The 10,924-nt window shown below is 41.2% G+C and overlaps 1 protein-coding gene across 1 annotated transcript in view; it reads right to left on the bottom strand.

The window, feature by feature from the left end:
* The window catches only part of LOC108382429 (PI-PLC X domain-containing protein 3), a 166,907-nt gene that overhangs the window by 146,584 nt on the left and 9,399 nt on the right, over positions 1–10,924 (bottom strand). The window lies entirely within an intron of this gene.

Raw genomic sequence — 10,924 nt, 5'->3', positions numbered from 1 at the left:
GTTTGAAACCATGAGCGGAGTGGCCAACGTGGCGGAGCACAGGATCATCATGACCGATGACCGCCCAATTAAGCAGCGGTACTTTCCGCGCAACCCATCGATGCAGGCCATCATCAACGCAGAGATCGACGAGCTCATCTCCAAAGGGTGCATCGAACCCTCCTGTAGCCCGCATAGCGCGCCCATCGTGTTGGCTCGGAAGAAAAATGGTAAGTGGAGGTTGTGCGTGGATTATCGGCAACTAAATGCCCGATCAGTACCCGACGCATACCCCTTACCCAGAATACAACAGATACTGGACAAGTTACGGCGGGCTAAGTACATCAGCAGCCTAGACCTCAAAAACGGCTACTGGCAGATACCCCTGGAACCGAACAGTCGCCCGTACACAGCCTTCACCGTGCCGGGGCGCGGACTATTTCAATGGCGTGTCATGCCGTTCGGCCTACACTCCGCACCAGCAACATTTCAAAGAGCACTCGACCAGGTCATCGGCCCAGAAATGGAACCCCACGCTTTCGCCTACCTAGACGACATCATCGTCATAGGCTCCACCCTCGAGGAGCATGCACAAAACCTACGGGAAGTACTATCACGACTACAACGCGCAAATCTCCGCATCAACCCCGAGAAGTGCGACTTCTTCAAGAAGGAACTCCGATACTTGGGTCATGTGGTAAGTGAAAAGGGAATCCACACCGATCCCGAGAAGGTGGCCGCGATCCGAGAATTAAAACCACCGTCTAACGTGAAGGAAGTACGCCAATACCTCGGGATAGCATCGTGGTACCGTCGCTTCGTGCCCGATTTCGCCACGTTAAGCCAACCACTAACTGCACTCCTGAAAAAGGGTAAGCATTGGAAGTGGGGAGTCGAGCAACAAGAGGCCTTCGACACCCTCAAGCGGAAACTCACCGAGGCCCCCGTACTCGCCTGTCCGGATTTTAACGAGAAATTCACCCTACAGACGGACGCTAGTAACTTTGGCTTGGGAGCGGTATTGACACAAGAATTAGAAGGAGGCGAACGCGTAATATCTTATGCCAGCAGGAAATTGAGCAAAGCGGAGGTCAACTACTCGCCCACAGAGAAGGAGTGTCTTGCCATTGTTTGGGGAATCCGGAAGATGAGGCCCTACCTAGAGGGATACAGGTTCAAGGTGATCACCGACCACATGTCGTTGAAGTGGCTGAACTCTATCGAGAGCCCTTCCGGCCGTATAGCGAGGTGGGCCCTAGAACTACAACAGCATACATTCGATATAGAATATCGAAAAGGGAAGCTCAACCTAGTCGCGGACGCACTATCACGGCAACCACTGGAGACCCTTCGGCAAGCGATAACGACGGAACCACAATGCAAGTGGTGGCATAAGCGCGTGGGCGAAGTGCGCGCAAACCCGGAGAAATACGCTGACTATATGGTGCAGGACGGACAACTCTACCGCCATATCCCATGCCGAAGCCAGGATGAGGAAACAGTGCCCTGGAAGTTATGTGTACCAACCCCCCTTCGCCAGCGAGTACTACAGGAGAACCACGATGTACCCAGCGCCGGCCACATGGGCATCCGACGGACAGTGGCACGGATCGCCAACCGATACTATTGGCCAGGTATGTTCCGTGACATCAGCCGCTACGTGCGCCAGTGTGATTCCTGCCAAAAATACAAGGAAGGACAACAGAAACCCGCGGGAAAAATGCTTTCACAGGTGGCTGCGGAGCCCTTCGCGACGGTCTGCACAGACTTCGTCGGACCCCTACCGCGATCCACACATGGCAACACCATGCTATTGGTATTCTTCGACCGCTTCAGCAAATGGGTGGAGCTAGTCCCAATGAGACGCGCCACGGCAGAAGGACTGCGCCGTGCATTCAGAGAACGAATCCTAGCTAGATTTGGCGTTCCGAAGATACTCATCTCGGACAACGGCGTCCAGTTCACCAGCACGCTGTGGCAACGCTACCTCCAAGAGATGGGAATACGACAACAGTTTACCGCGCCATACACCCCCCAGGAGAACCCAACGGAACGCGCTAACCGAACGGTCAAGCGAATAATAGCTCAGCTCACCAGATCGCAACACCAGCGATGGGATGACCTCCTCCCCGAAATCGAGCTAGCCATCAATACCAGCGTCACCGCCTCTACGGGGTACAGCCCAGCTTTTCTCGTCCAAGGGCGTGAGCCACGACTACCTGGAGCACTCTTTGACGAGGTCAACATCGGGACAGGCACTGTTCCCCCTACTGCCGAGGAGAAGTCCAGTAGGATGCAGGAGGCATTCAGGATTGTCCGGCAAAATATGGAGAGAGCGGCGACGGATCAGGCCCGCCACTACAACCTCAGACGGCGAAAATGGACTCCTAGGGTTGGCGAACTAGTTCTCGCCAAGGAACACCATCTATCCAAGGCCGCGGACGGATTCGCAGCGAAATTGGCCCCCAAATATGACGGCCCCTACAAAATCCTGAGGTACATATCACCGGTGATCGTCCAGTTACGCAAGACCGATGGAGGAAGGGAAAAGACGGCCAATATCACGGAATTAAAGACGTATCATACCAGCGAGGCCATATAGACACAAGGAGACACAAAAAAAAAAGGGACGACCACACAAATAATTGAATTAATTAACCAACTTTAATTTCGTAAGCCACTCCAACCAGCCATTCAACCGCGAACCACCGGAGAGCGAACATCAGAATTTCGGAAGCTACCAGAGGAAAAAAAAATAAAAAAAAAATAAATAACAACATCAAAATGGAAGTCAACAACAAGTGGGCGAACAGCGTCAAACGCATACGCGAACGCATAGAGGAGGAGGAAGCGAAACGTCCTCGCACCCAGGTACTGGGGTCACAGCCCACTACCGGCATACGAAACGCCGCGACGGCACGCGCCGACGCAGCCGACGCCGCCGCGCGACACACGCAGCTTACGGACAGCACCACCGCGCGCCGCGCCGCAGCCATAAGGGCAGTCAACGCCCACGCCGCAGTCGGGACGACACGCGTCGCCACCATCCACGACGCCGCAGCGCACATGACTAATGTGCAAACTAGACAGCGGATATCCGCTGCCCCTACTGCAGTCGCTGCACCCAGCAGCGTCAGTAGCACGCCCTCCTACGTCACCACGCCAGGATCCGCCGTACATACCGGCGTCAGCACTACGCGCGCCCTCACGGCGCCGACGGCCGCTACACACTCGACCGTCACGCACACAACCGCCGCACATCACCACATCCACAATCGGAGCCAAAACAGCAGCAACCAGAGATGCCTCCAGAAGGGATCGAGGTCATGGCTAGTGATGTCGACGGACCGGTGTTAGACCAATATCCGGAAATTGCCGAGAGAATCCGCAGCGTCTTCGGGAGAATCGACCAGGGAACGTGCAGGGCACGCCAGAGGTTCCGCACAGAGAACTACCGGTCACCGTGTATAGAGGGAAAGCGCGCATACGGCCAAGGGTGAAGGAGCATTGAACCTCCGAAGTGGGGGGGGGAGTGTGAGGACTAAATGTTCAACAAGAAATTTAGCCCACACAAGCAATACGACACCGCACAACAGCCAGTCAAGCAACACACGCACAAGCAATACGACACCGCAGAACAGCCAGTCAAGCAACACAACTCATAACAACACAACTCGTAGCAACACACGACAGCATCTTTGTGACCATGGCAACGAAACATCACACAGCAACATGTGGCTGCACGACCACGCAACATCAAGCACACAGCCCATAAAATACAGAGCACAGCCAGAAAATAGGCAGTCAGCACGGAGCTGTGGTCGCGAGTGAATGACTACAATTGAAGGGAGCGATAGCTTGTGAGTGGTACACACACCACAAGACATCACCCCTCAAAGGTAGAAAAACCATATTTGATAGTGAGAACTACCGCTGAATGGAGCGATTGCTTGTGAGTGGTACACACACACCANCAGAATTGAAGCCACGCCACTACCGCCTAACGGGCCCATAACGGGACAGGAAGCCGTTACCCAACCACTGCAAGTGACGCCAGCAAATTTTGTTATTTGTTATATGTTCTTTATAGAAATTAAGAAAATTAAATTAATAAAGTGCGATTTACCAGAGCCCCGAAACTACAAATTTATTGTAACGAACCCTGGACACGGCGAGTATACCCCAGCATTGTAGAAGAAGCGGCGGGGCGAATAAAACGCTTCGTTACAGTATTTTCGTTTGAAATAGGGCGTTTTTGAACCGAATTATGAGATAGGGCATTATTCAGCCAAACTCTGAGATAGGATATTTTTCAATAAAATTCTGAAATAGGGCGTTTTTTAATGAAATTCTGAAACAGGGCGTTCTTGAAAAGTTTTCTGAGACAGGGAGTTTAGCTGCAGAGATAGGTCGATCTTCCACTCAGCCATCGATATCTAATACACCATTAGCACTGTTTCTAAAAGATTTATCTTTATTTTATCTTAAGACTCGATTGTTGGGACATTGGGTGCTGTACCCGAGTGGCCAGATTGGAAAAAGAAAAGCTTCCTTTAAACTCTAATAACTCGTAAACTATCAGCGTTCACCAAAAAATGTATATAACAACAATGGTTATACTGGTCGATATATTCACGAAAGTGCAGCATTTAACGCTTTAATGCAGAGTTTGTCATATATGAAACGCTTTTTAACCCTTTCAAGGCATAGGCAAAATGGTTCTCAATATCGTCGCCTCAGAAAACCGATGACGAATGTGCAAAATCACGATTCCTTAGTTTTTGAGATATTTCGTGCGCATTTTGTCGTATGTTACATAATATTAATGATTGGGTATGCCTTTTGTTGTATGTGCTGAAAATGCGTCATATACGACAAATACCCATACAAACGTACTTTTTTTTTAAATAATAAAACATTTGTCGTATGTGGCACATGCGACAAATTCCCATACAAATGTAATCTTTTTTAATCATAAAACATTTGTCGTATGTATCGCAAAACTTCGAACTTACGACACTTCGATGGTCCTCTACTATAACGACACAATTAAAATTGGAAATTAAACTAAGTAACTAATTTTAAAATTTTAAATTTTTAAATTTTAGCTTGCACTGAGTCTCCAATGAAATGAAAGAAATAAAAATGTACAAAAGACTGAATTTAAGTATTGTTTTTTGTTTTTATATAAAGAAAACTTATGTTCGTAACATACATTACAGCATAAGAGATCACCGATTTTTTTTAATAAATACATTAATATGTTTTTGTTATATTTTTTCTAATAAGTAATCATTATTTAATAAATATGTCTGGTTTTTTCATCAAATTATACCATCGTCGTTGAAATAGATACTTTAGTATTGTCGTATGTTCTATGGACAAAACAAAGTGGTGAGTAAACGATACTTACGACAAATGCATACGGAATGAAAAGTCAATTTTCTCATTAACGTTAAGAGATATTAAATTTAGAAATATGGAAAATCAAAACTAATAACACCAACTACGTCTCCTTCAAAAATTACAAAAATCTACCGTACAGTTTCGGATTAATTCGACCTTAAACTTCAAAGTAAATTTTCTCAAAACCATGTTTTGTAAAATTCGACATTCGTTTTCTGAGACGACGATATGTTTTCAACATACTTCTTATTTATTTTTATTTTTAATATTTTTTTTGGTTTTATTTTATTTTTCATATATGATAGACTCTGCATTAAAGGGTTAAATGCTGCACTTTCGTAAAGATATCGACCAGTATAACCATTTTTGTTATATAAATTTTTTTGTGAAAGCTGATAGTTTACGAGTTATTAGAGTTTAAAGGAAGCTTTTCTTTTTCCAATCTGGCCACTCGGGTACAGCATCCAATGTCCCAAAAATCGAGTCTTAAGATAAAATAATGAGAAATCTTTCAGAAACAGTGCTAATGGTGTATTAAGTATAGTGTTTTCTAGTGGAATGGGAGCCAAAATCCAAAATTTCAAAAAAGTGACATTTTGAATGGTATTTTGAGGTTAAAGTTATTGTTGTTGTAACTTCTCTATAGTTTTCCTATATTATATGATCATTTATCTTCTTCAAAAAAAAAACTCGTGTTTTGCCTATAGTGCGCCGTGCGTTTTCTGAAAAATCCAACGATTCCAGCTGTAATACCAGTGAAGAAAGCACTCTTCAGTTACGATTTCGCGAAGAAATCTCGCAGGCCTGGTTTCTTACAGGGAGAAACGGCCTTCGGGTCAGGAAGTAAACACACCTCAAAGGAGTGTAACACAAGTGAGCACATTCGGGATCGGCAAAAGATCAAAAAATCTGTTGGTGACATTCGTTATGATAATTATGACCACTTTCCAGTCTGGCTTGAAAGGGAAGGTGGCAAAAAAATGCAAGTTTTGAAAATCATCGCAAACTCAATGCATTTGCCAAAAATGAAAAAATAGGACCCTGCCTATTATGAGTTGCATTCGATCTTCGACTGTGGTCGAAAGTGCTGATCGAACGAATTTTCATGTGGTATTAGCCCTGTTCGCGCACGCACTATCCAGTAAAATCCAGTATTAATTTTACTGGAAGGCGTTTTCGTACGCAAAACCTTGCAAGACACCAGCAAAAGAGTGAGAATTGAGAGAGCAAAAATTACAGCTGAACTTGCAAGTTTTACAGGATTTTTAGTGGATAAATTTTTACTAGTAACTATTTGCTAGTAAGAACAAGTAAGAAAGTCTAAGTTCGGGCGGAGCCGAACATTAAATACCCGGCGCAAGTATTAAATATATGTTTTTCACCTTTCCGAAAGCTACCGCTACATGGTAAACCGGGGTGTATCCATTTTGAGTAAATTAGCGTCCTTAAATTTCGAAATATTGAAGTTTCAAGCATTTCTGAAATTTACTGTTATATGAAAAGCGGCCGTAATTTTAGTTCGATTTCAATAATTTTCAACGTTTTGCTTCTATGTGGCAGGCATAATAACCACACCGAATTTTGTACAAATTGGTAGAAGGGTTACCGAGATACATATATGTGATCATAAGTGGGCGGTGCCACGCCCATTTTTAAAAATTGTATCCTAAACGTATTTCTTGGTAAAGAATTGTTGCAAACATCAATTTTGAATAAATTAGCTTCAATAATTACTGATTTATCGAAGATTTCGTATTTCTCTAAATTACCGTTATATGGGATGTGGGCGTGGTTATTGTCCGATTTTAAAAATTTTCGGCCATTTCGTATGTTATACCAAGGTTAACAACTGTGCCAAGCTTGGAAGAAATTAGTGCAGCGGTTACCAAATTATACACATGTAACCATAAGTGGGCGTGGCTACGCCCATTTTCCAAAAATTTATAATATTCTTATTTTTCGTCTAAAACTTATTGTAAATATCAATTTTGAGTGAATAACTTCAGTAGTTACTAAAATATCGCAGTTTTCGTATTTCGGAAAATTACCGTTATATTGGAGGTAGGCGTGGTTATTGTCCGATGTTGCCCATTTTCAATACCATCCGTCCTACGCCCGAAAGAAGTGCACATACCAAGTTTCGTTAAGATATCTCAATTTTTACTCGAGTTATCGTGTGCACAGACGGACGGACGGACGCTTAATCGATTTCTCTTTTAATCCTGATCATTTATGTATACATTTGTCTATATCTATCTCGATTCCTTTTGCCTGTTACAAACAACCGTTATGTGAACAAAGTTATAATACCCTTGTGCACAAGTGCGCTCGGGTATAAAAACAGCTGATGGAATGATGATGATTAATGAAATTCACTTTACCAAAAGAATTGTTTGTGGTGCTTTTAGAGTTGCAATTGACAAAATAAATTTATTTAAATATATAATAAGATGGGAAATACTATTTTTCTTAGAAAATTGCGTCGGAAAATAACAAAATAATCAGCTGTTCATAAAACTTGCAACTTCTTGCTGGTTTTGCGTTTACATGCTTAGTATCAATGGACTGTGTGTCCCCTTACTCCCTTCCGTCCGCCATCACGCAATCATGGGCGATCAAAGCACTCGTGGTAGCGTCCGACCGATTCCATTTTTTTTTTAGGTACCGATGCCGATGCCGATTAATCGGCTTATGGGGAAAGAATCGGCCGATGCCGATGCCGATTCCATAAAAAATTACAAATAAATGTATTAATTCATAAAATCAGTTAATTCAATGGAGTTAACAAAACAAAAGAAAACAATTACTTGAATTAATGGGCTTGTTATGCAACATTACATACACATGTATGTACATATCTACATATGTATGTGTAAAAATGTATGTACAGTATCGGTCATATCTATAGCATGCCATTTCAAAGTGATATTGTGTGCCACTTATGTTTATTCATTTATTTTTAAGAATTTTCAATTAAAATACAGTTCACTCTCAGACAAACCCCATACAAACCCATGTGTAACAATTTGTAGAAAACTACAAAAAGTCCAACAAATTTTCACCTAAATTTCAAACCTTTTTCTCGGCGGTGTTAGAATTTTTTTGAGTTTTTAGTCCCTTCAATTTTAGTCTGATAATGTGCAAGTTTCAAGTGGCTAAAAGTTACCGTTGATTGTTTAGAATTTTTTTCGCCAAGGGTGTTGCGGATTTCTTCCATATAAAAATAAATTGAGTTTATTCATTGTATGGAAGCCAATGCGAAAAAAAAATCTACAAAATAAACGGTAATTCGTAGCCACTTCAAATTTGCACATTATCAGATTAAAATTGAAGGGGCTAAAAAACTGTGTACTCAAAAAAATTCTAACACTTCCGAGAAAAAAGTTTGAAATTTATGTGAAAATTTGTTGCACTTTTTTGTAGCTTTCTACAAATTATTAAGCTTGGGTTTGTATCGGGTTTGTCTGAGAATGAACTATATTTTAATTGAAAATTCTTAAAAATTAATAAATAAACATAAGTGACACACAATATCACTTTGAAATGGCGTGCTATAGATATGACCGATACTATACATACATACACTTTTATATGGTGCTAAGCAAGAAATATTTAGGAGCATAAAATTTCATTTCGTTCGGTACTAAAATACACTCTTTTGCACTCAATGCATAAGAACTTATATGCTAGGTATGTATGTATGTACATACATATCGTCACCTGAAATGCAAAAAGACGTAACGACATCGTAAATGAAATGGAAAAAGTCGCGACTAAAATTTTTTATTTTTTTTTCATAAAATGATTTGGGAATTGTAATTCGATGAAATCCATCATATCAAACAAAAACTTAATTTTGAATTTTTTATTAGTTACGTATTTTTGCATTTCAGCGACGATGTTTGGTACGTCTGTTTGAATTTCAGGTGACGATATACTGGTCTGTAAAATATAAGAATTGCGATATTTTGACCGGTTTTGGCATTTGGCATTTCTCTTTCGCTTATTTACTGTTTATTATTTTTTTCATAAAAGTCTAACTGGTATACAACAAACACCATATAAATTCAGATTTCATACTTCACAAAAATTAAAAAAATTCACCAAAATTTAAAACTTTTTAATCAGAATTTTGGTATGCAGTTTTGTAGGCCATTTGATTCTAGTATAATGAAGTGCACGATTCAAACTGCTATAAAAACCGGTTAATTTTTGTCTTTTTTTTGCTGGTAGTGTCCTCCATATAAAAGAAAATATAGGCCCTTATTATTAGTTGCATTCGATTTTCGATCTTCGCTGGCAATCGAAGATCGAAAATGAAATTCGTATTATGAGCTATTACTACGTTTATGCATAGGCTAATTCACGAATTTGGGTTAAAATTGGCTGCATAAACACCATTTCGTGAATTCAGTTATACACGAAAGTTTACCATGAATTCGACATCATTTCATGAAATCGTGAAGTGCAAGTCCGGCAACGCCACGTTTCACAAACAGCTGTTTACTAGGGTTATGATGTTTTTAGATTAAAAAGCTTGGGTGGCATAACCAGGATTTAAAACACTAGAAAAGTTATGTGGAATCGTTGAAATATAAAATAAATTCAAATAGAATTTGTAATTATTTATTTATAATTTAAATATAATATGGTTCATTGCCTGGTTCCAACGACTTTTGAAAATTCAGTTTCTCGCCAGTGCATTGCCACTTTTTCCAAGGCACTTTATTTCATCAATTCGCGAACTATGCATAAACGGGACCATTTTTGAATTCATGAAATGGAGAATTCATGAATTCTGTCGCATAAACGTAATAGGGGCCTGTTTGTTAAAATATATTCGAAAGACTGCACTTAAACTCTCACGTTTTCTGCTCCTGGCCAGTTTTCTAAGCCCTCATCCTCTGACGAATCGTTCAACCACAACTCCGTTGTGCTAATTAATTTTTTTTTACCATGCTTTTATAAACTCGCTTTCTTTTTTATTTCATTTTAATTTGCACAAATTTACATATGTACATATATATAAGCACACTATTTAGTTTGCTCGATCTGTAAACAAAGCTTCTCAGCGGTGAAAGATATACTATTGTGAACAACCTAAACGAGCGAAATTCACAATAGCGCTATTCTTCATCGAATGAGCGCCATAATACCAAATGTAAATTCGTTCGATGAGCACTTTCGACCACAGTCGAAGGCCGAATGCAACTCATAATAGGGGCCATAATAAGGGCCAAAGCTTCTCAGCGGTCCTATATTGGTTCTATACTGGCCCCTATTATGAGTTACATTCGATCTTCGACTGTGGTCGAAAGTGCTGATCGAACGAATTTTGATTTGGTATTATGGCGCTCATTCGATGAAGAATAGCGCTATTGTGAATTTCGCTCGTTTAGGTTGTTCACAATAGTATATTTTTCACCGCTGAGAAGCTTTGTTTACAAATCGAGCAAACTAAATAGTGTGCTTATACATATTTATGTAAATTTGTTCTAATTAAAATGAAGTAAAAAAGAAAGCAAGTTTATAAAAACGT

The sequence above is a fragment of the Rhagoletis zephyria genome, unplaced genomic scaffold (assembly GCF_001687245.7).
Source record: "Rhagoletis zephyria isolate East Lansing unplaced genomic scaffold, Rhagoletis_zephyria_1.1 Rzeph_scaffold_00147, whole genome shotgun sequence".
Lineage (NCBI taxonomy): Eukaryota > Metazoa > Arthropoda > Insecta > Diptera > Tephritidae > Rhagoletis > Rhagoletis zephyria.
The sequence above is the reverse complement of the archived record's forward strand: the minus strand, read 5'-3'. Positions and strand labels throughout refer to the sequence as shown.